Source organism: Dermacentor silvarum, chromosome 9 (assembly GCF_013339745.2).
Source record: "Dermacentor silvarum isolate Dsil-2018 chromosome 9, BIME_Dsil_1.4, whole genome shotgun sequence".
Classification (NCBI taxonomy): domain Eukaryota; kingdom Metazoa; phylum Arthropoda; class Arachnida; order Ixodida; family Ixodidae; genus Dermacentor; species Dermacentor silvarum.
The window spans coordinates 47433656-47459351 of record NC_051162.1 but is presented as its reverse complement, the minus strand read 5'-3'; the positions used below and the strand labels follow the sequence as shown (position 1 = coordinate 47459351).

Sequence of the window (25696 nt, the reverse complement as noted above, 5' to 3'; positions counted from 1 at the left end):
ACAACCCGACAACAAAAAAGAAAAAACAAACTACGAGACCTCCAACCGTTGACTCCCCCTCGACCACAGAAACGAGTGTCCATCCCATACGTCAAAGGCACCAGCGAAGCTCTCAGCCGAATATTGAAAAAAGAAGGCCTCAAAGTCGCGTATAAACCGATGAACACTTTGAATATCCTCATTCCTAAACCAAAAGACCGTCAACCAAAAGAAAAAGCTCAAGGCGTCGTCTATAAAATAAGCTGTGCCGACTGTCCGGCGTCGTACATAGGGGAAACCAAAAATCTAAAAGAAAGAATCAGACAACATGAAAACGACGTCAGAACATTCAACCGAATACGCAGCGCCGTCGCCGAACATTCCGAAGACGCCGACCACAAGATTTCTTTGCAAGAAACCCAAATCCTTCTTCTTCTTTCTGGGGTTTTACGTGCCGAAACCAGTTCTGATTATGAGGCCCGCCGTAGTAGAGAGCTCCGGATTAATTTTGACCACCTGGGGTTCTTTAACTTGCACTACAACGCAAGCACACGGGCGTTTTTGCATTTCGCCTCCATCGAAATGCGGCCTCCGAAGCCGGGATTCGATCCCGCGATCTCGTGCTCGGCAGCGCAACGCCTTAGCTGACTGAGCTACCCCGGCGGGTCCAAATCCTTCAAACAGAGACAAACTGGCGAAAAAGGCTACTACTGGAGTCTTGGCACATTCAGAACACGGAGGGTAATATAAACCGCGTGAAGGGCATTCTTCCTTCTTTGTATGTTCATGGCCTTGCAGACGCGACGAAGGGAAGAAAGGACCCCCAGCTATAGGTCAGGAACAGCAAAACAACTCGTCCACCCCCCCTGTCCCTCGTCAACGCATTCCCGCGACTAAAGGGCGCCCAGCATCGGTCAACCCAGCCAACCAGCGACGCCGAAGCCCCCCCCCCCCCTCCCCACCCCCACCACCTATTTTGTCTGTCTAGAACAAGTGCCCTGCCAAGTGTCTCCGCACCTTACGCTCTCTCCCCCTTCCTCTCCTTTGTTACAACAGACCTTTTAAAAGTGGCACACCGCCTCCTCCGAAGAATACCCCCTGAAGAAGGAGCTGAATTGGTTCCGAAACGTCGGGCTAGTAAATTTTCTTATTTGCTTGGAGTCAATCTGTAAGTCCTAATCAATTTTCCCAACCAGACAGGTAATTCTGTCGAAATGTTTAGCTTCAAGGGGGTGTTTTTTATGTTAGCCGATTTTTACAAATCTCATGTGGCTTTTTTCACAAGCCTACTTATCGATCTCGAATAATGAAACAGGAGGACATAATTTACACTTGAAATCTAAATACATAACTCATTCTGAAAAATCTCAATACAACTTCTAAATAGTTTAGCACATATAAAATATAGTAACGGAAACCAGTGAAATTAGAAGATGCGATTACATGAAAGTAATTTTAAAACAAACACCACTTTCTATAAAAGTGCTATAATAGTTGTTGTACAAAGGCAGCTTTTTTCAACCATTCTTTTTTTGGAAACGTCTTTTTATGCATTGAAGCTGAAAAATTACTGGAGCACTAATTCATTTTGTGCCAAAGTTTGGGAATGCAGACTCCAGAACTGGTGCCACTGTGACATTTTAAACGGATGTAACTGTCAATTTCACAGGCCAGGAAAGGCAAATTGCAATTCTAGTGCGCCTATGAGAGTAATTCAGCAGAGTAAGTAAAGTCTCTTTCACGCCGCTGGTGTTACTTGAAAATTATCCTTATAAAAAACACTTTGTGGACAGCAAGCGCAGCATAGGTAAGTTTGGTTTCTGTAATCATGCGAATTTTTCTGAATCAAAATTGTTAACAATCCTTCTATTAAAGTACGACTCATTTTTATGGTCATTGTTTCATTTATTTGTAGGTTCCTCCTTTAACGCACCAGATATTAAGAGCTTGCTTTTTCAAGTAATTACACGCGCTGAGTTAATTGGCATCGCAATCTCTGGCGTCATCACAGATATGAGACCTGGAAACACGGCAATATGACGGCTGTGTGGCATATAGATTACTAAGTATGGCAAGCCACGGACATTATGCCTACATCCTTGGAGAAAAGAGAGGAAGCTTCATTTCATAGCAAATGCCACACCTCTTTTCAAGAATCTCAGGGGTCACTTTGTGCGAGGCCAGCACAAAACATAACTCGCCATCAGACAATCTAAGCTTGAAATAGTAATTACTTCTAATTTCCAAGAGAAGCTATGATAACTGCTACACAGTTCATCAAGAGCCTAATGGTTGCATAAGAACATCTAAAATAGGTATTAAAATGAAACACAAAGCTTAAAACGGTGAGACAGAACTGATTTTTGGCTGCAACTGAAAACAAAAGCGCTTAACCTTGCACTCCGCCGCGCAACGCTTGAAACAGCGAAGCTGGGCGATCGTAGCCCAGCTCATTACTCATGATGTTGATAATTTTTTTCGCGCATCTCGGACTTAAGGTCTGGCATGCGTCGGCAAGCTTGAGCGCGCGCCGACAAGCCAACGCGTCGCTTCGGGTCGGTCGGAGGAAAAGGGCACGCAACCACTGCACACAAGCTCGGACGCGCGTCGACGCTCGCTCCTCGGCTGCGGTGCATTGTTGCTTGACCATTTTGTCTTCAACCGTCCAAGTGCGGCCTAAAACAGCCTGTTGTAAACTGAGTTCGAATTAAGTTAGTGATCTGTATGCTTTGTTAGATATAAAAAACACGTTTGATTAATGAATGTACGCCTGCTGCAACGGTTTCTTTGAAGTAACAAAACTGCACAAGCTATCGACATCAGCAATTGCGTTCGCGCTGTCGTCTGCAAGATCGCTTTGCAAACACCTGCACGAGCATGGCATGTCACATCAATAGCTCTCTTACGGTTTTATTTTTTAGTAGTTCATTGCACAACCAACTATGTAAGGATTAGGTGCGCAAATAATCATTGAAAAATCTGTATTATAAATATAATTATGCTTATTGGTTCATGAAAGAAACGCGAAACTGGGTTCTGAGAAAATAAGTGTTGTATCCGCGAGGGACTAGGCAGAGCCAGAGTGGCCATGAGTGGCGAACAGTATAAACGGTTATTTAGTGCTTGAGTGCTGAGCCAGAAGAACACGGAGCGCCCGGCTCACAGCGCTTATAAGGCGATGAGCACTGCGCTATCACCATGACGTCACACAGGCTACGCATGACACCACACTACTTCCCACAATGGTTATGGCCTGTACCAGTCGGGAGGTTTCCTTGCGCGAATACTGCGTCGAAGAGTCTGAGCACCTAGAGGGGATGCAGGTTCTTGTAGAGGAGGCACCGGTGCGGAGTCTTGGCGTGGACTGGCATTCCGTTGTCTCGAGGGAGCAGAGTCTTCGGGTAGCTCGGAGCTTGGAGGCTCGAGCACAGGAAAGGGGGCCTCGTTGGAGACGCTTCCGGCATAGGGTCTGTAATTGAACTGGGCACAAAACAGGGAGGTTCACTGGGGCCCTGTTCGTCACTCTCGAAATAACGTGAACGTAGACTGTCTACATTCACGACTCTGTTGCCGGGTCCTACACGCGCAATGTACGTAACGGCACTGCACCTTTTTTCGATGACACCTAGCAACTACTTGGGCTCACCTGGACGAAGACCTTGGACCAGAACGCTTTCACCCTGTTTATAAGCTTTCCACGACCCTCTTTTTTCGTCGGCTTTGCCCTTCACTTTACAGAAACGTTCTTCCATGCGTCTCTCCAACATAGTCAGGTGAGTGCGGTGCGTCCACGACCGGAACAGTTCTGCTGGTGTCTGCCCCGTGGTTGTGGTTGGCGTGTTCCGGTACCTGAACAGAAATAGGTCTATGCGGGGCTGTAGGGTCTTGCCGACGACCGATGACTTCGTCGAGAATCTGTCTCATAAGATCCCGTTTCACCGTCTGGACGCACCTCTCGGCGCTTCCATTGGACGCAGGGTGGTACGGCGGTGTCCTGGTGTGCCGCACTCCGTTATTGCACAGGAATTCTCTGAAGTCCTTCGCAGTGAATTGTGGCCCGTTGTCCGTTAAGACTTCCTCCGGAAGGCCATACGATGCGAACACCCTGCGCAGCTTCTCGATGGTCTTTTCGGTCGTTGTTGAGTTCATGACGAACACTTCAACCCACTTTGAGTGTGCATCCACCAGCAAAAACAGCCATTTGTTGTCTGCGAATGCGAAATCCAGGTGTATTCATTGTCATCTGCGGCTCGGCCAAACCCAAGTTTATAGTGGGGCCTTCGGTGAAGCGTTCTGCGTCAACTGACAAGTACAGCAGCTTTTAACAACACTTTCAATGTCTTGGTTTAACTGAGACCACTAGACATAGCTGCGCACGAGCATTTTCATACGCGTAACTCCAGGGTGACCTTCATGACAAAGTGCCAATAACTCGTTTGCGCAAACAGTGCGGAACAATTACTCGATTTCCCCACGTAACGCACTGCTGATCTACAGATAGTTCATGCCGGCGAACAAAGTACGGGAACAATTCGCTATCAGTTGCATGCGCAGGCCAGCCATTCCTCGTGCACAGCAAGACTTTCGATAGCACACCATCCGTACTCATTTTCTGGCTGATAGCGTCAGCAGACAACGGAAGTTCATTGACAACCGAGAAAAAGTGTACGTAATCTGAGACATCTCGATCATTCGCCAACGGCAACCGCGAAAGCGCGTCAGCGTTTCCCATGTTGCTGCCTTTACGATACACCCATCTGTAATTGTACGCCACCAGTAGCAAAGCCCATCGTTGCATGCGTGCCACGGACATTACTGAAACGGGCATGCCGTGCGCCTGAAGGGTAGCTAATGGCTGGTGATCCGAATAAATGTAAAAACTACTACCAAACAGGCACTTGTGGAACTTTTTCAGCCCAAAAACCACGGCGAGAGCCTCTTTTTCGATGTGAGCATACCCTTGCTCTGCTTTGCTCAATGCCCTGGAGGCATATGTAATAGGTTTTTCCTCCCTATCAATTTTATGAAACAGAATGGCGCCCACGCTATACATAGATGCGTCACACACAAGACCTATCTCTTCAGTTTGGTCGTAGTATGCCAAAACCTTTTCTTCCGTTAGCCACGTTTTACTTTACTGAAACACTTTCTCTGCCTCACGTGACCACCGCTCGAAGCCTTTTTCTTGGTTTAACACGTCATATAACGGCCTGAGTCTTGCGGCTAGGTTGGGAACAAACTTTCCATAAAAGTTTATCAACCCCAGGTAAGCTCCAAACTGTGCCTCGTTCTTTGGTGCAGGGGCCTGAGTTATAGCTTTTACTTTTTCATCTGACGGGCGTACAGCCTTTTCATCCAGAACGTGCCTCAAATACAAGACAGACATTTGAAAGAACTTACACTTTTCTTTCTTCAATCGAATGCCTCTTTGCTGAAAGCGGGGCAGCACATTTCCCGCTTTATGGAAACATTCCTCGAATGTAGCCCGTGTTATCAGCACGTCGTCCAGATAGCATGCTACTCGATCACGTCCTTTCAATAAATCATCTATGACTGCCTGAAAAATCGAAGGTGCACTCGTAATGCCGTAGGGTAAGCGCGTGTATCTGAATAACCCCAAATGTGTATTTATCACGACTAGCGACTGCGCCTGAGGATGCGATTCCAGCTGCTGGTAGGCAGTAGATAAATCCAACACTGTGAAATATTTGCCACCGGCCATTTTTACAAATACATCTTCCATCACGGGAAGGAGATAATGATCAGTTCTGAGGCATGGATTTAGTGTCACCTTGAAATCCCCACACACCCTGACCTGGTTGTTTGGTTTAGGCACAACTACTAGTGGCGTCGCCCATTCACTCTGCTGAACTGGTACTAACACTGCTGTTTTCATGAGATTCTGCAGTTCTGAAGACACTGCTTCCTTAACCGAAAATGGTACCGACCGCGCTTTACAAAAAACGGGCGTGCTGCCCTCTTTAAGCACTAATTTAGTGGCACTGTTTTGATTAGGCCCAAGGTAGGCTAAAAAATCTTAGCATATTGTTACGGGGAGAATATATATACAACGGATATATTTACAGGGTAAGTCGCACAAGGCTGCAGCAATCGTTCAGGAGAGCGCGTGCACACCAGAAAACCACCCGTCGTCGTCGTCATCGTCCAAGCACCGGCCACAGGATCGCCGCTCGTGACATTACCCGCCAGCGGCAGAAGCACCGTCCCTGTGCAATTAGGGCCCGGGCCGAGAGTGGTACGGTTTAATGCTCGAGACATGGACTATGTCACTCGCGATTGTTTCAGAGGCCGACGTAGGATTTAGCGGAGCGATTTCATAGGTCACATTAGTGACTTTGCGTACGACGCAGTAAGGGCCAGCATAACGGAAAAGGAGTTTTTCGCATAGGCCAACGCGACGGGACGGGAACCACAGCAAGACGAGCGATCCTGGACGGAAGTTCACCTCCCGGTGTCGGCGGTCATAGAGACATTTTTGATTGAGCTGTGAAGCCGACAAGCGATCGCGGGCAACCTGACGGGCGATGTCAGCACGGGCAAGAGCATCACGAGCATATAGGCAGAGGATGTGTCTGCGTGAGCATGAAGTATGGTGTCCATAGGCAATGGTGGGTCGTAGCCAAATAGTAGATAAAAAGGTGAATAGCCAGCTGTGTCGTGACGAGAAGAGTTGTAGGCGAAGGTCACAAAAGGCAAGTTAATGTCCCAGTCTCGGTGGTCCTTAGACACGTACATAGCAAGCATATCTGTGAGAGTACGGTTGAGGCGTTCAGTAAGGCCGTTTGTCTGTGGATGGTACGCAGTGGTGAACTTTATTTATTTATTTATTTGGGAATACTGTAGCCATCACTTGAGGGCCATTACAGGAGAGGAATTGTCAAATAAAACATAAATATAAATATCATCACTGACAATACAACAACATAAAGCACTGTAAAACACAAATTACAGGGAAAATGAACTATAGGTATACACGTGTAAGGACTGTAGATATGCAAGAAATAACAGAAAGCATGATCAATTCTTACGTATCCCGTTGCCTGTAACACAATTCTATTTGTGTATAAAACTCTTTAACATTTTGAGCTGTTACAGTGCAGTCCGGAAGGCCATTCCATATGTCAATACATGAGGGAAAGAACGAGTGTTGGAAACCATCAAGGCGTGTTTTATAAGGTTGTATACTGGCACTGTGGTTTAAACGCGCGCTGTGTTTTAGAGGGGGACGAACGTACGTTTCTTTGTTTATTTTTATTTGATTTCTGGTTATCTGGAAAAACAATTTCATTCGTTGTTTTTCTCGCCGTGTTTCTAGCAGTTCCAAGTCGCAACATTTCAACATGTCTGTTACAGAATCTGTTCTCCGATAACGCGAACGAACAAAACGCACAGCAGTTCTCTGAATTTTTTGAAGTTTATCTCGCAAGTACAGTTGATGAGGGCTCCAAACGGAGGAGGCGTACTCCAAAACCGGGCGAACAAATGTTTTGTACGCAATTAACTTTAAGCTTTTTGGTGCATGCTGCAACTTTTTTCTCAAGAAGCACAATTTTCGGTAAGCCCTAGAGCAGACCTCCTCCACCTGGGGGCGCCAGCACAGATCATGATGAATGATCACCCCTAAATATTTAAAGCTACGTACATTGAGCAAAGGATTGTCACAAAATTTATAGTCAAAGGAAAGCGCGGTTTTCTTTCTTGTTATATGAGCAAACGTCGATTTCGAGTAATTTATTTCCATTTCCCATTTTATGCACACTTGTGATTGGTCTTGCAAGAACGAAGAATGTCGTCGACTACTTTATACAGGAAGCAGCGGCCGCGCTTCGTGATTAACTGACGAGGAGCACCGTGGCGCAGGATGACGTCGCGAAGAAGAAAATCGGCTACATCAGTAGCACAGCTGGTGGGAAATGCTCGTGTAACAGCGTACCGCGTTGCGTAGTCAGTAGCGACTGCAACCCATCTTTTGCCAGTGGTTGACATGGGAAAATGCCCTAGAAGATCGAGTCCCACAAGGAAAAATGGTTCATCAGGGATGTCGAGAGACTGAAGGCTGCCAGCAGGCAGTAGGGCAGGAGTCTTGCGTCGCTGGCAGAGGTCACAAGCCGCAACGTACTGTCGCACAGAACGGTATAGAGACCAGGCCAAAAGAAGCGCCTACGGATGCGATCATACGTGCGTGACACGCCTAGGCGTCCGGCCGTCGGTGCATCGTGAAGCTGGCGCAAAAGAGTAGAGCGAAGATGCGCGGGAACAACAAGCAAGAGCTCAGCGCCGTCAGGCCGGGCGTTGTAGCGGTGTAAGGTGCCATTGTGGAGCACAAACATCCGTAGGGAAGGGTCAGGGTGTGGTTAGTTGAGACCGTCTATAATAGGCCGCAAAGATGATTCGCGGCGCTGTTCGTCAGCTATGTGGACGAAGTCTGTAATGGCCAGAACAAAGGTGTCAGGTTCATCTTCCAGTGTATCAGGGGGATCGACCGGGTATCGTGACAAGCAGTCAGCGTCTTGGTGAAGCCGTCCAGATTTGTGGAAAACAGAAAATGAGTACTCTTGCAAGCGGAGTGCCCAACGGCCAAGGCGACCAGTGGGATCCTTGAGCGAGGAAAGCCAGCAAAGCGCATGGTGGTCTGTAATAACTGAAAAGTGCCTGCCATACAGGTACGGACGGAATTTTGCGATGGCCCAGACGAGTGCTAAGGACTCGCGTTCTGTGATAGAGTAATTTTGCTCCGATGGCGACAGAAGGCGGCTTGCATAGGCGACCACGCAGTGGAGGCCGTGCTGCTGTTGTGCAAGGACGGCGCCTATACCGTGGCCACTGGCGTCAGTACGAACGTCCGTGCTGGCTGACGGGTCGAAATGTGCTAGAACAGCTGGGTTCGTTAGGATGGCAACGAGCGATGAAAAAGCGTCCCCTTGGTCACGACCCCAAGTGAAAACGATGTCCTTCTTGAGTAGGCCAGTTAGAGGGCGGGCCACTTCCGCGAAGTTCTGGACAAAACGACGGAAGTACGAGCAGAGGCCAAGAAAACTGCGGACATCCTTGGCCGACCGTGGAGTAGGGAACTGACTAACCGCGCGGACTTTGTCAGGGTCTGGCTGCACGCCTGCAGCGTCAACAAGGTGGCCGAGTACGCAGATTTGACGGTACCGAAAGCGACATTTCGACGAGTTAAGCTGAAGACGAGCACGGCGAAAAACAAGGATGGTGGACAGGCGAGTGAGATGGTTTTCAAACGTAGTCGAAAAAACGATAACATCGTCCAGGTAGCAAAGGAATATGGACGACTTGATGCCTCGAAGAAGAGAGTCCATCATGCGCTCGAAAGTAGCAGGGGCGTTACATAGGCCAAAAGGCATCACTTTAAATTGATAGAGGCCATCAGGAGTCACGGAGGCGGTCTTCTCGCGGTCTTGGTCGTCCACAGCGATTTGCCAGTATCCTGAGCGCAGGTCGATGGAAGAGAAATATCTGGCACCGTGCAAGCCGTCCAGTGCGTCATCAATACGCGGGAGAGGATACACATCCTTTTTGGTAATCTGGTTGAAGTGGCGGTAGTCTACACAGAATATCCAGCTACTGTCCTTCTTTTTCACAAGTACGACAGGAGAGGCCCAAGGAGTGCATGAGGGTTCAATTATGCCTTTGCCCAGCATTTTCTCCACTTCCTGTTGGATGACAGCACGCTCCGGAGCTGACACACGGTAAGGCCGTCGGTGAATAGGACTCGCATCGCCGGTATGAATGCGATGGGTGACGACGGAAGTCTGGCTCAAAGGACGGTCGCCAAAGTCAAAGATATCCTGGTAGGAAACCAGCACGCGGCAAAGGGCAGCGGACTGTGCCGGAGCGAGGTCTCCTGATATCATGCGGGCGAAGTGGTCGCAGGACGGACCTGACTGCGATGACGGCGGTGAACAGTCCAGTGGAGGTTCTGTGGTCAGGGCAGAAACCGTGTGACCGGCCAATGGGTCAGATGAGCGAGTGATATGCCGTGAGGAAGAACTTGCGTCGAGTAGCCAAAATTGAGGATGGGAAAGGAGGTGCCGTTGTTTGTAACTGTCACCACCGTATAGGGGAGCGCGACGTATCATGGCGACCTCAGGAATAGGGCAGGCAACGTAGTCGCCGTCGGGTAAGGGCGGAAAGGCTGAAAGCTGGACGTATATTGCGGCTGGCGGAGGCAGTCAAAGAAACTCGACGGAGCGTAGGCGGGGTGGGCCGTCATCGACGTTGTCGGGGCACGAAGGAAGTTCTAGCCGGAGAAGGCCCGCGGAGCAGTCGATAAGGGCAGCCTGTGTTGACGGAAAGTCGATTCCCAAGATGAGGTCATGGGGGCACTGTTCTAGAACAGCAAAAATAACATATGTGTGGCGACCAGAAATAGTGGTGCGTGCAGTGCACATTCCAAGTACGGCAGGTGTACTCCCGTCGGCTACTCGGACGGTAGGTGAAGTCGCGGGCGTCAGGAATTTCTGGAGGCGGCGCCGGAGGCTCGAGCTCATTACAGAAATTTGTGTGCCGGTATCAAAAAGAGCGATAACTGCCACACCATCAACCAGAACTTCAAGAAGGTTGCATCGGGTATGAGGGACAATCAGAGGATTTTCAGGCCGGGTCATAAATGCAGCGTCACCTCCGGGGGCTGCACTGGCTAGTTTTTCGAGAGGCGGCCAAAGGGAGACCGAGAGCGGTGAGGTTGGGGTGAGCGGGACTGACGGCGCTGGGGCGATGGTGAGAGGCTGATCCGGTTTTCCCTAGGAGGACGTTCAGCACTTGAGGCCTCAGGACGGAACGACGGGGCATATGGTGCACGGTCCGGGTGATTGTAAGTGATTTGTCGATAGGACGTAGGCCAGCGGCTGCGGCAATGGCGGGCGATGTGTCCAATCCTAGAGCACGTGAAGCAGATGGGCCAGTCATCAGGTGTGCGCAAATCGACTGGATTTCGGTAATGTGGTCTGAAGGTCGTGTTCGGTCTTGCAGCCGCGACGACAGGGGCGACCGGGTTGGTAGCAGCATGACCGTTATCAAAGGTGGGTAAAATGTCCATATTCGCGACCTCTTGGCGAACAACGGCCTGAATTAGCGAAATCGGAGCCAGGTTGTTGCTTTGCATACCGTCATGAGGGGTAACGGGTGCCATGGCCTCGAGTTCTCGACGGACGATCCTGGTGACGTTTTCTGGAGCTTGCGCTTGCCGAAGCGTGGCTACTAAACCTTCGCAGGAGGACGTGGCAGCCGTATTGGGAAGTCGGTCGAAGCGGTGAGTGATACGTTGACTTTTCGCCAGCTCAAAACGACGACATTCAGCGATGACGACTTCACCGTTGAGCAGTTCTTACACAGTAGCAGATTGAATGCGTCATCGGCTATGCATTTCAGTACGTGGCCCACTTTGTCCACTTCAGGCATGTCCTTGTCGACCTTGTTGCACAGAGACAACACGTCCTGAATATACGAGATGTACGGCTCCGTGGACGTCTGAGCACGAATTGCGAGCTCCTGCTTGGCCGCTTGTTGTCGTGCGATAGGTCTCCCAAATAGATTGCGTAATTTCTGCTTACAGACGTCCTAACTCGTCAGATCTGCCTCATGCGTCTCGAACCAGAGTAGCGCAGTGCCCCGCAAATAGAAGATGAGATTCGCCAGCATTATGGTCGGGTCCCACTTGTAAGTGTGGCTGACGCGCTCATACATTGCTAGCCATGCATCGACGTCCACGCCGCTTGTGCCGTTGAGTGTCCCGGGATCACGAGGGCGCAAGAGAATGACCGGTGACGGGTCTTGCTCAAACTGGGTCGCTTGGTCGGTCATTGTGGTGGCAGCAACGCGCCGTCCGCTGCGAAGATCCAGTTCTCGGTGTTGTAGCGAGCGTACCCCGCACGTCCACCAAAGATATATATACAATGGATATATTTACAGGGTAAGGCGTACAACGCTGCAGCAATCGTTCAGGAGAGCGCGTGCACACCAGAAAACCACCCGTCGTCGTCGTCATCGTCCAAGCACCGACCACAGGATCGCCGCTCGTGACAATATTTTTCAAGCAACAACGCGACTTTGTCCAAGCAAACCCCGTGCACACTAGCCCAGTCTAACTTAAGTGCCGACAGCCAGTCTCGTCCCAACAGCATAGTGTTGGCACCCTCGTTTGTTTTCACAACTAGCGGAAGTTGCTTGTGCTGACCATTGTGCTCGACCGAAACGGTGAGCTTCCCAACTCCCGTCAGCCGAGTGCCTCCGTAAGTTTTTAGCTTAAGACTGCATGGCTCTTTGGATAGGCTGGGCCAGTACTTCCTATACAGTGACTCTGGTACAATTGATACCGACGCCCCTGTGTCAATCTGCATACGGACACTTTTCTGTTCTAGCTTCAGACAAATTTCGTAAAGCCCGGTGCGCCCTTCACAGGAACAAATATTGTGGAGCACAAGTTCACCCGCGTCACTGTCTTCATCTATCGTGTTTGCAAAGTGTCTACTTCTGTCCTTGCACATCTTCGCTACGTGCCCGACACGTTTGCACAACAGACAACGATATTTTGGAATTTGCAGATACATGCTTCATGCTCTGAGCCGCATCGGAAACAGGGCAGTGATTCCGTCGCCCTTGTATCAGCTGGCATCGCGGATGTTTCTTCTCTCCAGCGCGGTGGGCGTTTTCCGCTATCTGGTTTGCGGTTAATAGTGCTGACGGTTCCTTGCGCTGCACCCGGCTGAATATCTCGACTTTCCTTGCGGGCCAACTCGATACTCCTTGCGATATCGCAGCCATTTCTAAACGTCAACTTGCTGTTCTTTAGCAGCTCTGCTTGCGTTTCTTCGTCGCAGAGTCCTGCCACAAACCTGCCGCGAAGAGCCTCGTCCAAAAACGCCCCGAAGTCGCAGGACGTCACCAACCGATTCAGCTCTGCCGCGAAAGCTGCCACTGTTTCGCCGTCTTGTTGAAAACGCCGACTAATTTGAACCGCTCGGCAATTACCGAGGTTTTGGGTACGTACTGTTCTTGCAGGGTCTGTTCGTATAGACCCTGCAAGAGCACGAACAGTGCACGAACAGAGCACGAACAGAACCTTGCAAGACGTACGAACAGTCTTGTAAGACTGTTCGTACGTCTTGTTTTCCGGCTTTTCTGGTTCCAGCAATGTTTTCAGAGTCTTGTAGGCTTTCTTTCCTAATGGCGTTATGAACACGGACATCTTCAGGTCGTGGCTCACCTGGAAAGCCTTCAGGAAGTGGTCGAACCGCTCCACGTAGGACTGGAAATCTTCATCACCGTCCTCGATGAACTTATCGAACCTTCCCATCTTGGCCATCCTGCCAGGCTCCTCGCCGCACGCTCCGGGACCGTCGTTAATGGTGTCTTGCAGCCCAGTGCAATTCTTGTCCTATCTCGTCGCCAATCTGTTGTATCCGCGAGGGACGAGGCAGAGCCAGATTGGCCATGAGTGGCGAAAAGTATAAACGGTTTACTAGTGCGTGAGTGCTGAGCCAGAAGGACTCGGAGCGCCCGGCTCACAGCGCTTATAAGGCGATGAGCACCGGGCTATCAGCGTGACGTCACACAGACTTCGCCTGACACCACAATCAGCAAAAGAAAAGAATTAAAACACCTGTGGCGCTCACAAAAGACATTTAGAGCAGCTAAAATTTACCAATTTCGTAGCTTGTTTCCTGATTCTTGTTTCTGTCAAATCATTCCCACAGAACATCTAATTAATTTTTCTAAGTTGTTTTGAAGCATCAACCCCGCCTCGGAGGCCTTCACATTGAGCGGCATTGAGTGCATTTCTAGAAATATTTTACTATCTTAAGGACATGTTCTATTGTAACTGGTTTCAACATGTGAAGTTCATCTTTATCGACATTTATGAAATAACATACCGTCAAATATTACAAAATGAGAATCGGAGGGTTCTAATATGTGTCTTTCGTTGCCTTTTGGCAAGTAATACTATTGAAGCACTTATTCATATGTATGGGGGCAGCTTATTTCCATAATATTATATATATATATATATATATATATATATATATATATATAAACAGGTTATTTTCAAAATTCACGCACTTCAAGCGACCACACAAAAAAGAAATACCCGTTTGTTTATTATGGCCAGCCTACAATGATGTTTTGATCGAGAAATACATTCAATTTTCTCTGTAAGGATTGTAATAATTGCCGTGCCATATTATTTTATCTCACAACATTGGCATGGTAGCCAACCGTTATTAAACTTGAGAAGGAATTATTCGCACAATGCATATGATCAGGCAAACAGCGTTTAATTACACTTAATTGATGCTTTAAAAAACTCATACGTTAACAATATTGCAGAAAAGCTACTGAACTGAAATAATATACTAGTACTTATTAAAAATCAATTTCATACTACAATAACAATAATAACCGATCAATCAAATGTTTATTATAGGGCCCAGGAACAGCTAGAGGGCCTTCAAAATGGTGCACTTAAAAAGCAGTATGCGAGACAAAATGTACAGAGAACATAAATGTGGTAGACAAAACAATGCGAGATAAACAAATAGGGAAAAAGGAAACAAGGAAGCGTAAACGGCAGTTAATGATACAATATGATTATCTACATATATACAATACACAGGAAATGAACTCTGAAATATGTCAGTATTTCAAAGTTATTATTATGTGTTTTTCGAAGTCGAGCCATATATAGGATAGTCTTTAATGAAACAAGGCCTGGCAGAGAATGCGGAATGTTACCTGGTATGCTGTTGCAGCACGAAAAATTGCGCAGCTTTGGGGAAAGTATAATGCCATGAACCACCTTATACAGGAACGAAAAGGTCAGATTTAATAAGTCTTGAATGAGTGAGTAACAATTTTATTAATCAAAAGGGTGAGGTTTAAAGGAGTCTAGATGTGTGAGTTGAGGTACATTTAAGAGGGCTGGACTATGGTCGCCAGAATGGCAAAAGTTGTGCTTGAAGACAGATATCAATTTATTCTGGACGCGTTCATTGAGGTCAGAATTTGATTTGCACGTTGCACCTCAATCCAGTAGTGGAAGGCACACAGCAGAATACTATTTCAGAAAAAGAACAGGTGAGTGGTCATGCAATATACGACATACAATTCCAAGAGCGTGAAAGGCACGTTGTGCATATTTAGCGTGCGAACGGAAGCTTCATGTTTTATCGAAATACACACCAAGATCTTTGATTTCATCGACCCTGGACAGTGGAGTATCCCGAAAGGTATATGAAAATTGTATATGGTGTATTTTGCGGGTGTAACTTAATACCTAAGTTTTGGAAGCATTTGAGAGTACCATTATTGTTTCTGCGCCAGCTTGAGAGTGAGAAAATGTCTTTTTGGAGGTCAATGCAGTCATGAACACTGTTGACAGTCTTAAATATTCTCAAGTCGTCTGTATACAAAGCAGTTATCCATCTATTAAAATGTTCTTAGCACTAACAGAAAGCAGGGAATGCAATACCAATTCAAACCCTTTTGACTCAATGCAGCAGATAGACATAGCCTGGTAGTTAGTAACTGCACTTCTAGCACCCGATTTGTGCACGGGCAATATCCATGCTACCTTCCAAGGGATGGAAAATATGCTAGACCTTAGGGACCTATGGAACATGCTTGGGAGAACAGCGACCCTCGCGATCAGCACCACAAGAAACGGAAGGTTTGAGGCACTACATACACTTGAAAACAAGTTCTTCATTGACTGATTGCATAAATCTCGCTGAGAAAGAAGGTTACTTTAAGCATCCTTTACACCATATTGCCACACCTTGCAACATGTGGGACATAATTAGAAAGCCGAAGACTCGCGCTAGTCCACGCGCCATGCGCCGGCACCTGCTTTGACGGGCGCCAGCAAAGAGGCAGACGAAGTTACTGCGATCCACGCGCGGGTGCTTGAGCTTTTGCGTTTTGTTCAACTGGCGGTCAGAGACTCGCCGCTCAACACCTCAACGCTTCAGGTCGCCTGTTCTCCTAGAACGTGACATTTCTGGTGGAGGTGCTGGGTAGCCCTCAACCTATGCAACAGACCCCTCCTAGCAGCAAGAACGTCCGCGCCATACCGGAGTTTACACCAGTGCACCGTGCCAGCCGGAGAATTCGGGGACTGGCCCCTGAGATTGTGCCATCAACCAGGAGCACAATGGCTGCGGTGGAAGGTACGGCGACAGTACGAACTCATTTAACGTGGCAGAGCCCGCGAGTGCCACGTTCCTTCCACGGCGACCTTTATGAAGACGTGGAAGACTGGCTGGACGACTTTGAACGAGTAGCAGACTGCAACGAGTGGGACGACCGAGCGAAATTAAAGAATGCGTATTTCAGCCTCGAGGATGGTGCTCGCACCTGGTTCCAGAACCGCGAAGAGGTCCTGACATCATGGCGTGAGTTACGTCGGCGGCTCTTGGACACGTACTCGAGCCCCGATCGCCGAGAGCGAGCAGAACGGGCCCTCCTATCGCGTGCTCAGAAGCCCAATGAAAGTGTTCTGATGTACATTGAAGACATGACACGTCTCTTCAGGCGAGCCTGACGTTAGCATGCCGGAAGACAAGAAGCTCTGTCATTTGATGCGGGGTGTCAAAGAACAGCTCTTCGGTGGGCTTGTTCGTAACCCGCCGAGGACGGTTACCGAGTTCCTCGCAGAAGCCGTTGCTATGGAAAAGGCGCTGCAGCAGCGGTCGAACCAGTATGACCGGCAAGTGAATGCTGCTTCGACAACCATCGGTCTGGGAGCCTTCGCGACTGACATTGAAGTGCTCCGCGAGCTAATACGATCGGTAGTCCGCGACGAGCTGCAACATCTGCACCGAGCGCAGCAGCCTAAGGTCAACTGCATCGCTGACATCGTGCGTGACGAAGTGCAGCATGCACTCGGGGTACCTCAACCTCGCCCCGAAAGAACACCCCAGGCGAGTGAATTTCGGCGCACGACATACGCTGACGCGTTGAGGCGACCGATTTCAGGCGTGAACGTATGGAGACACACTGAGCCGCTCCATCCCTGCATCAGCTCCGCTAAGTCCGGTTGCCCTTTACTCGGCACAGGCCGTACCTTACTTTCCCGACAACCGCCCCGTCACACGTAAATCAGAAATTTGGCGCACGCCCGACCGACGACCACTTTGTTATCATTGTGGTGAGGCGGGTCACGTATACCGAGAGTGCCACTACCGCCAACTTGGACTGCAGGGTTGCGCTGCCAATTCACCTCGACCCCGGTTTGGACAGAGGCCGCCCGAAATTGAAGCGTTCATCGCCCAGCAGCGCGCGCCTCAGTCACCAAGACGCTAGTCGCGATCGCCATCACCGCGGCGATCCTATCCAATTCGCGAAGTTACGTCGAGGATGACGCAGGGACGGTCTCCGAGCCCTCACCTGGAAAACTGACGTCAGAGACCTTCCGAGGCGAGGCCGCTGATGCGCGACGTGCTGAAGACCTCCAAGCGACGCGACCTCGACCCGACGGAGATTCGACGACGCCTGTACCCAGAGATTTGGACCTCCTAGCGACGCGACCGCGACCTGACGGAGATTTGACGACGCCTGTACCGCAGCCTGCAGACAAGTTCGCGATGAACATACCTGTGCTCGTCGACGGGAGAAATGTCAGTGCGCTAGTCTACACCGGCGCCGATTACTCAATTATTAGCCGAAAATTGGCGAGCCTTTTCAAGAAAGTTAGTATGCCTTGGACTGGGGCGCAAGTTCGTACAGCTGGCGGACACGTTATCGCACCGCTTGGCGTGAGCACCGCTAGGATACGAATCCAAAATTGCACGTTTCTCGCTAGCTGCATTGTCCTGCGTGAATGTTCCCGTGATTTAATTGTTGGAATGAATTTTCTCCGGGAATATGGTGCCATCATCGACCTCAGGAAGCGTTACATCGCTTTCTCTGCGAGGAACGCTACGGCACAGGATGTTGCCTGCCGCCACAGAGCCGGACTTCGCGTTTCTGACGACAGCGTAACTATACCGCCTCGTTGCAGTGTTATGGTTCAGGTGATATCTGAAGGGGCGCGCAACGGTCAAGTCCTAGCAGAAGGCAACATGTCGCTTTTGCTGAACCTCGGAATTTGCGCGGCACGAGGCATCATTGACCTTCGAGATGGCCGGGCTGAAATATTGCTCACAAATTTTACCAATGCGCATCGACACCTTTTTCGCGGCACTGCCATCGCCTGCGCTGAAGCCTTGGAGGACGTTATTGAGTGTTTCGCTTCTGAAGAAACCGACGCCGATGAAGCCTCGCTCGCAGGCATTGACATCAATAACGAGCTGCTGCAGGAGAAAAAGAAGGCACTGCGACAACTATTATCGGAATTCAAGGTATGCTTTGCATCTTCCTCTAAAGTTAGTCAAACGCCAATCGCGCAACACAGAATAATCACCTACGACGATGCGCGTCCTATACACCAGCAGCCGTATCGTGTCTCGCAAAAAGAACGCGAGGCAATCAAAGCACAAGTAAAGGAAATGATTGACGATGGCGTCATCCAGCCTTCAAGCAGTCCGTGGTCTTCACCGGTCGTACTCGTCAAGAAGAAGGGTGGCACGCTTCGCTTTTGTGTTGATTACCGAAAGCTCAACAACGTCCCAAAAAAGACGTTTACCCGTTGCCGCGCATCGATGATTCTCTGGACCGGCTACGACGAGCGAAGTACTTTTCATCTCTTGATTTAAAACGCGGCTATTGGCAGATTGAGGTCGACGAGCGAGACCGTGAAAAAACTGTCTTTGTCACTCCGGACAGTCTTTACGAGTTCCGGGTGCTTCCGTTCGGTCTTTGCTCTGCTCCAGAAACTCTCCAACGGATGATGGACACTGTGCTGGCCGACCTGAAGTGGCAAAGCTGCCTCGTCTATCTAGATGATGTCGTTTTTTTCAGCCAGTTTTTCTGAGCATCTTATCCGACTACGTCAGGTACTCGATGCAATCCGATCGGCTAACCTTACCCTAAAGCCTCAGAAATGCCACTTCGGCTACCAAGAGCTGAAGTCAGCGCGAATGGCGTCCGTCCTGATCCCGACAAAACTGCTGCTGTGGCCGCTTTTCCAACCCCTACCGATAAGAAAAGTGTCCGGCGCTTCCTGGGTCTGTGTGCGTACTATCGGCGCTTTATCAGTAATTTTTCAAAGATTGCGGAAGCGCTTAACCGTCTCACAAGAAATGATATGCCATTCAATTGGAGCGCTCATCAAGAAGCCGCTTTCACCGAGCTCCGACACCGCTTGGCTTCACCGCCCGTTCTTGGACACTTTGACGAACAGGCCGAGACTGAAATTCATACCGACGCCAGTAACATTGGCTTGGGTGCGGTACTCGTACAACGGCAGGAGGGCGTTGAAAGAGTTATCGCTTTCCCAAGTCGCATTCTATCGCGCCCGGAGTCCAACTACACCACTACGGAGAAAGAGTGCCTTGCACTCATATGGGCTCTTGCAAAGTTTCGGTCTTACCTTTACGGCCGCCCATTCAAGGTCGTGACAGATCACCACTCGTTGTGCTGGCTGGCAGACTTGAGGGATCCTTCTGGACGACTGGCACGGATGGAGCCTACGCCTGCAGGAATACGATGTGACCATCGCATACAAGTCCGGGCTCACGCACGAAGACGCCGACACGTTGTCGCGCGCGCCTGTCGAATCTCCTGATAACGAAATTGAGGATGACAGCGCTTTCCTTAGGGCTGTAAGTATGCCAGATTTGTCCCAACTGCAGCGCGCAGATAAGGAATTACGGCCTATTATTGAACATCTAGACGGCCGCAACGCCACTCTGCCCCGACAATTAGCTCGCGGACTGTCGTCCTTTTGTTTACGACAGGGCGTACTGTACAAGAAGAACTCCGCTGCCAGCCACAAAACCTACCTTTTGGTCATGCCAGCAGAGCTTCGTGCCGAAATTCTGTTCGCCTGCCACGATGAACCTCCGTCTGGCCACCTAGGCTACACCAGTACCCTTGCTAGAGTGCGCAAATCGTACTATTGGCCGAAGCTCGCCATTTGCGTTAAACGGTATGTCCAAGCCTGTCGTAAGTGCCAGCGCCGGAAGTCGCCAGCTGTGAAGCCTGCGGGATTACTGAAACCCATTGACCCACCTCGAAGACCTTTTGACCAAGTCGGCATGGATCTCTTGGGCCCGTTTCCTCGGTCATCTTCGGGAAACAAGTTTATAATCATCGCCATAGATTATTTGACGCGCTATGCTGAAGCAAAGGCTCTGCCTCGAGGCACTGCTTCCGAGGTTGCGCAATTTTTTGTAAACAACATTGTACTGCGTCATGGCGCCCCATCGTGCGTCATTACCGACCGAGGAACGGCATTTACCGCACGGCTCATTGAAGACGTTTTCCTATTAAGTTACACGACGCATCGAAAGACGACTGCCTATCACCCGCAGACAAATTGCCTGACCGAGAGGCTCAACAAAACTATGACTGACATGCTCCTATGTACGTAGACGTTCAGCACAAGACGTGGGATGAAGTACTTCCCTAAGTAACGTTTGCATACAACACCGCGACGCAAGACCCGCTTGACGCCGTTCTACCTTGTTTACGGTCGTGAAGTTCAGACCATGCTTGAAGCAATGCTTCCATGCGACACCTTTGATGATCTTGACCAAGACGCCAAGCTCTTCGTGCAGCGCTCCGAGGAAGCACGCCAACTGGCTCGCACGAACATCAAGAAACAGCAGTGCATCGACACACGCCACTACAACCTCCGCCATCGCCAAGTTGAGTACCAACCAGGAGATCGGGTTCTGGTCTGGACTCCTGTCCGCTGCAAAGGCCTATCCGCGAAACTTCTCAGCCAGTACTTCGGACCTTATAAAGTGCTGCGGCGAGTGAGTGACGTCAACTACGAGGTTCTTCCTGACGGCAGCCAACCAACACGACGTCGAAAGACACTACCCGAGATTGTGCACGTTGTGCGGCTGAAACCGTACCGCACTCCATAACAACCATAGTTTGTGGACCATGCCATTCCTTTTGTTTTATTTAATTTTGTCGTGGACAATCATTGCCTCAGTGAGATTGCCCTGCGTTTTATGACTGCGCGTCAGCAAGCGTTCGTGTGTGCATGTGTCTTCCACGCGTGTACTTCTACGTTCGCCCTGTAGTGTGTGTGCTTCTTTTAGCATTGAGTCGATGCTCTTCCGAGGAGGGAGAATAATGCCACACCTTGCAACATGTGGGGCATAATTAGAAAGCCGAAGACGCGCGCTAGTCCACGCGCCATGCGCCGGCACCTGCTTTGACGGGCGCCAGCGAAGACGCAGACGAAGTTACTCCGATCCACGCGCGGGTGCTTGAGCTTTTGCGTTTTGTTCAGCTGGCGGTCAGAGACTCGACGCTCAACGCCTCAACGCTTCAGGTCGCCTGTTCTCCTAGAACGTGACAATATACACAACAGAAATGTTCTGCAAAGGGATCAGCAGTGTTCAAGACATCATCACCATTTTCATCAACAAGACAACTTCGGCGCTCTCTTTAGAAGAATGAGAGCGTACGAAGCTGCAGAAATATTGTGAATTGCTTGTCATGCTGGCTTCAACAGCATCAATGTGGTTGTAGGGATAATAATAATAATAATAATAATAATAATAATAATAATAATAATAATAATAATAATAATAATAATAATATTCTTAGCAGTAATATGGCACTCTAGACAGCTCGCAAGGCTAAAAAATAAGACTCACGCCTGTACGCTAGAGCGTCTGATAGTTAGCCATCTAGAGCAGGAGTTTGCAGGGTGTAGAATATGCGCTCGCTCACACACACACACACACACAAATACGCTTGCTCACTTGCAGAGCACGTCACACACACATACAGGGCAACAACTTGGAAGCCGGCGGTGCACAACGCACAGGAGTGCTGGTTCAGTCCGGTCGCAAGGAAAGGGAGTCCTAATGGCCAGGGGGTGGCGAGAAAACTCTGTATAAGCATGGAGTTGCGGTGGTGGACCGTACAGGCGTGATGGGGCTCAGGCTGTCCTGATGGCTTGTTTAAACGGAAAGAAGAAAGATGAGCGTGTCCAGAGATCCATACAGCACCCTGCAGAATAGACGGACAAGTGCAATGTTGCGCTGGTATTGCAGGGAGCGTCACTTAAGGGCTTTGAGGCGATCCTCGTAGGTTGGTATGAGCTTGCGACGATCGCGATGGAAAAGATGGGAGTATAGGGTGCGCATTGCCCGGCGCTGAACAAGCTCAAGTTTGTCAGCGAGATGAGTTTTAGACGGGGACTATACTGATGAGCAGTACTCAAGCTGTGGCGGTATGAGAGAAGTGTAGAGTGCTCTGAGAACCTCAGGTCCTCAGGGAAGGGAGAGAGAGGTCACAAACCCCAGAATGTGATGTGCCTAGTGACTTGTGCAGAAAAGTCGAGAGAAGGCCTGAACATTACACCCAGGGTGGGAAGCGCTCGAGCGGTCTTCATAGGGGTGCCTCCGAGAAAGTAGGTTGGGTGCACAGTGGTTTTGTTGTGGCTGATAATCATGGCAGCACTTTTTTTGTCAGTGCTAGCACGAAGTTTGTTATTGTGGCACAGTCGTCCATCTTTACAAAATGTATTTATTTTAAGCGAATATGCTGCGTATGCATAATGTTGCAATGCAAGTGCTAACTAGGAAATTAAACACATCCTGCGAAGATGCATTAAACTTGGTTTGAGTTCATCTTTTTCCTGAGTACAGTTTATAGTATCACAGCGAGATGCATTTTAGTGCAAGCTGAAGAGATTTGGGCAGCTTAAGCATACCGACTGCGCAAAGCACTCATGACACCTTTACCCCTTCCCTGCAATGCACTCACACCATCTGCTCTCTCCATAAACACACAAAAAAACATCAGAAGGCAATTACAGTTTCACTGACTCCGTAAGTGCTGCTTCTCAAGCAGGCATTGAACCAATCCTGGTATGCGCAGCAGCATGCATAAGTCTTGTATGATGAATGTACTCCTATGCATTCCACACGGTGCACATATTGTAAGCAGGTCATTTTTTTTCAAGTGCTCAAGTACGAGAACACAAAGACTCAAACACGACAGTGCTGTGTCACGTTTCCTTCAGTGTGTCAGTGTTCTTGAGCGCTGCACGAGCGATTTATCCACAACTAGCCCATAAGACGCCTGCACTTGAAGGAAGTGAGTGTAGAAGTACTGTCAACTTGTACTGAACAAGATATCACATAGCGAATCGAAGAGTGCACTCTCAGCTGAAACAGATGACACGGCTGAAGATCTACGCGTACTTGCTATTGTTCGGCTACTAGTGTCTGTCGCTTTCGCAAAATATATTTGCCGCCGGAAACAGCGCAGAGCTCGCCCGTTAAACTTGAGTCACCTGAGAACACGTAATTCGCACACGAAACACGCCGCGGTTCACCACGCGAAGTTCCACACGGTTCATTTACACCACAGCACACACCACACGAAACAGGAGTGCCATAATTCAAATCACAGCAGCGCAAAATGTAAATGAAAATTCATTTTCTTCGGCAGATTTCTCAGCTGGGATCGTTCACCGCCGGTCACGAACTCGACGGACGCGCTACGCTAGGCCTACGCGTAACGTAAACAACATCGGCGGCAGACGACTGCTGATTATACAGACTTCGCACTTCGAAAGCATGTTTCCATTCGTTTCGAGCACTATAAATATACATACAACAAGCACACGCGTTGCCGCAATCGTGATTCGGTTGGATGTGTTAGCAGACGATCGCATTGAGATCTCCGGAACCCAACGGGCCGGCAGGTTGGATTAGGCGGCGTCGTTAGAACTCGGCAGGAATCCTCGTCGCACTTCCGCCACCCACGATCCTCGGCAGTGTCGTTGTCGGCCTCATATCACATCACTGTCTTTAAGGAACACTGTCGCGCGGGTAGTGCGCCCGAAGAACTCGGACGATCGTTGGTGTCGGCGCCTTCGCATCAGCGGCCATCATCAGGCGTAAATTCATGGAGAGGATTCGAGGCCTCTGATTGGTCGGAATGATTGGCGACTTGTGCGAATATAGAGACACTCATCCGTGTGCGCGAACTAAGCCTAACGCCAGTCTGGTAGGCCCAGAGACGAGCACGGCCAAGGAGCAGGTCCAGCCCGGCACGGGCGTCGCGGTTCACGCGCGCGGAGTAAAGTACAACCAAGGCATGGATGACGAAGGCAACGATATGCAACAAGACAATAACGAGGAGAGCCAGGAATCAACTGGCGGCATGTGAGTGGATCACGGCCGCCTCGATGGCGCAATGCCGACGAGGCCGACGAAAGCTAAACCCAACCTCCGGCCAGCCGCCACCGTCTTCGCCCCTGGAGCCACAGCCGATATTAACGATGAGAAAGCCAGCACCAAGGCCAGCGCCTCTTCCCCTGGACGACTACAAACTAGTGATGCGGCCGCGAAGTGGACTCGACGTGGCCAAGCTCGCGCCGTCCGAACTCTCGCTGGCTCTGCTACAGGACACAAACACGACGTGGCGAGAAGCAAACCTTCGGCTAAGGATCGACCATAACCAAAACACGGCAACCGTGAGTACTCCCACCAAGGACATGGCCATGAAATTAATCGAAGTGAGCAAGATCAAGGTCGGGGAAACAGAACACTCAGTGGAAATGTGTGGACTGGCGCCCGACGACGCAGTGAAGGGGGTGATTCATGGTGTGCCAACGCGACTGACTATCCAAGAGATCAAGGAAAACATAATGGAGGACGGATTCGAAATTTACACGGTAAGAAGAATGGGAAAGGATTCGACAACAGTCATTCTAACGTTCGCGGGACCCGATGTGCCGCACTACCTCTGGCTGTACGGAGCGGAATATCGATGCACCTTGCATAAGAAGACCGTGCCCGTATGCTGGGTATGCTACGAAGTGGGACACCGCAGCACAGCCTGCCCACGGCCGGGAACGCGAGCCTGCCACGAGTGTGGCACGCGAGACCCAGCTCCAGGCCACACCAGTGTGGCCAAATGTACGCTTTGCGGAGGAGGTCACGTCACAGGTACCAAAGGATGCCCGGAACGCTTCATTACGCCTTACCTCATCCGGCAACGAGAGCGGCAGAAGCAGCATGAGCAACAGGCACTGTCAACGCACCTGTCCAGGCGAGACCAGACCCTGAGCAGTGGAGAAGGCCGGTCGGCAACGCCAGGAGGAGGGGTGAGAAGCACATCCAGATCCACTACAAGGGACCAAAGTAGTACAAGGAAGAAAAGATCGAGATCGAGAGGCAGGACCACTACACCGGCGAGGAACAACGCGGACAAACAGGTGGGTTGGGCAGGGAGACCTTCCATCGTAGATAAGAGTCAATTCCCCAAGTTAGGTCAAGCAGATAGAAAAAGTCAGTGCGATGAATGTGAACAACTGAAAAAGATGATAGAGAGACAGAGCGCGCAAATAGACCACCAAAACAAACAGATAGCGAAACTGACGGAACAATTACATAAGCAAGACGAGATGACTAAGTCACTGCTAGCCAAAATCGAAGCTGCAGAAACTAACAGACAGGAGGAAACGAACGTGAAACGCAAACTAGCCAAGCGGGACACTCAGCCTGACATGGAGAGTCTACAAGAGGCGGAGGGAGAACCAAGGTGGGCCCGACCCCTACAAGAGGTCAGCAACGCGGTGGCACAACTCACATGCCAA

At 49.8% G+C, this 25696-nt stretch overlaps 1 pseudogene; it reads right to left on the bottom strand.

Annotated features, from left to right (window-relative positions):
- Positions 1-3287: 3287 nt before the first annotated feature.
- Positions 3288-13324, bottom strand: LOC119463567 (uncharacterized; annotated as a pseudogene).
- Between the last annotated feature and the right edge of the window lie 12372 nt (positions 13325-25696).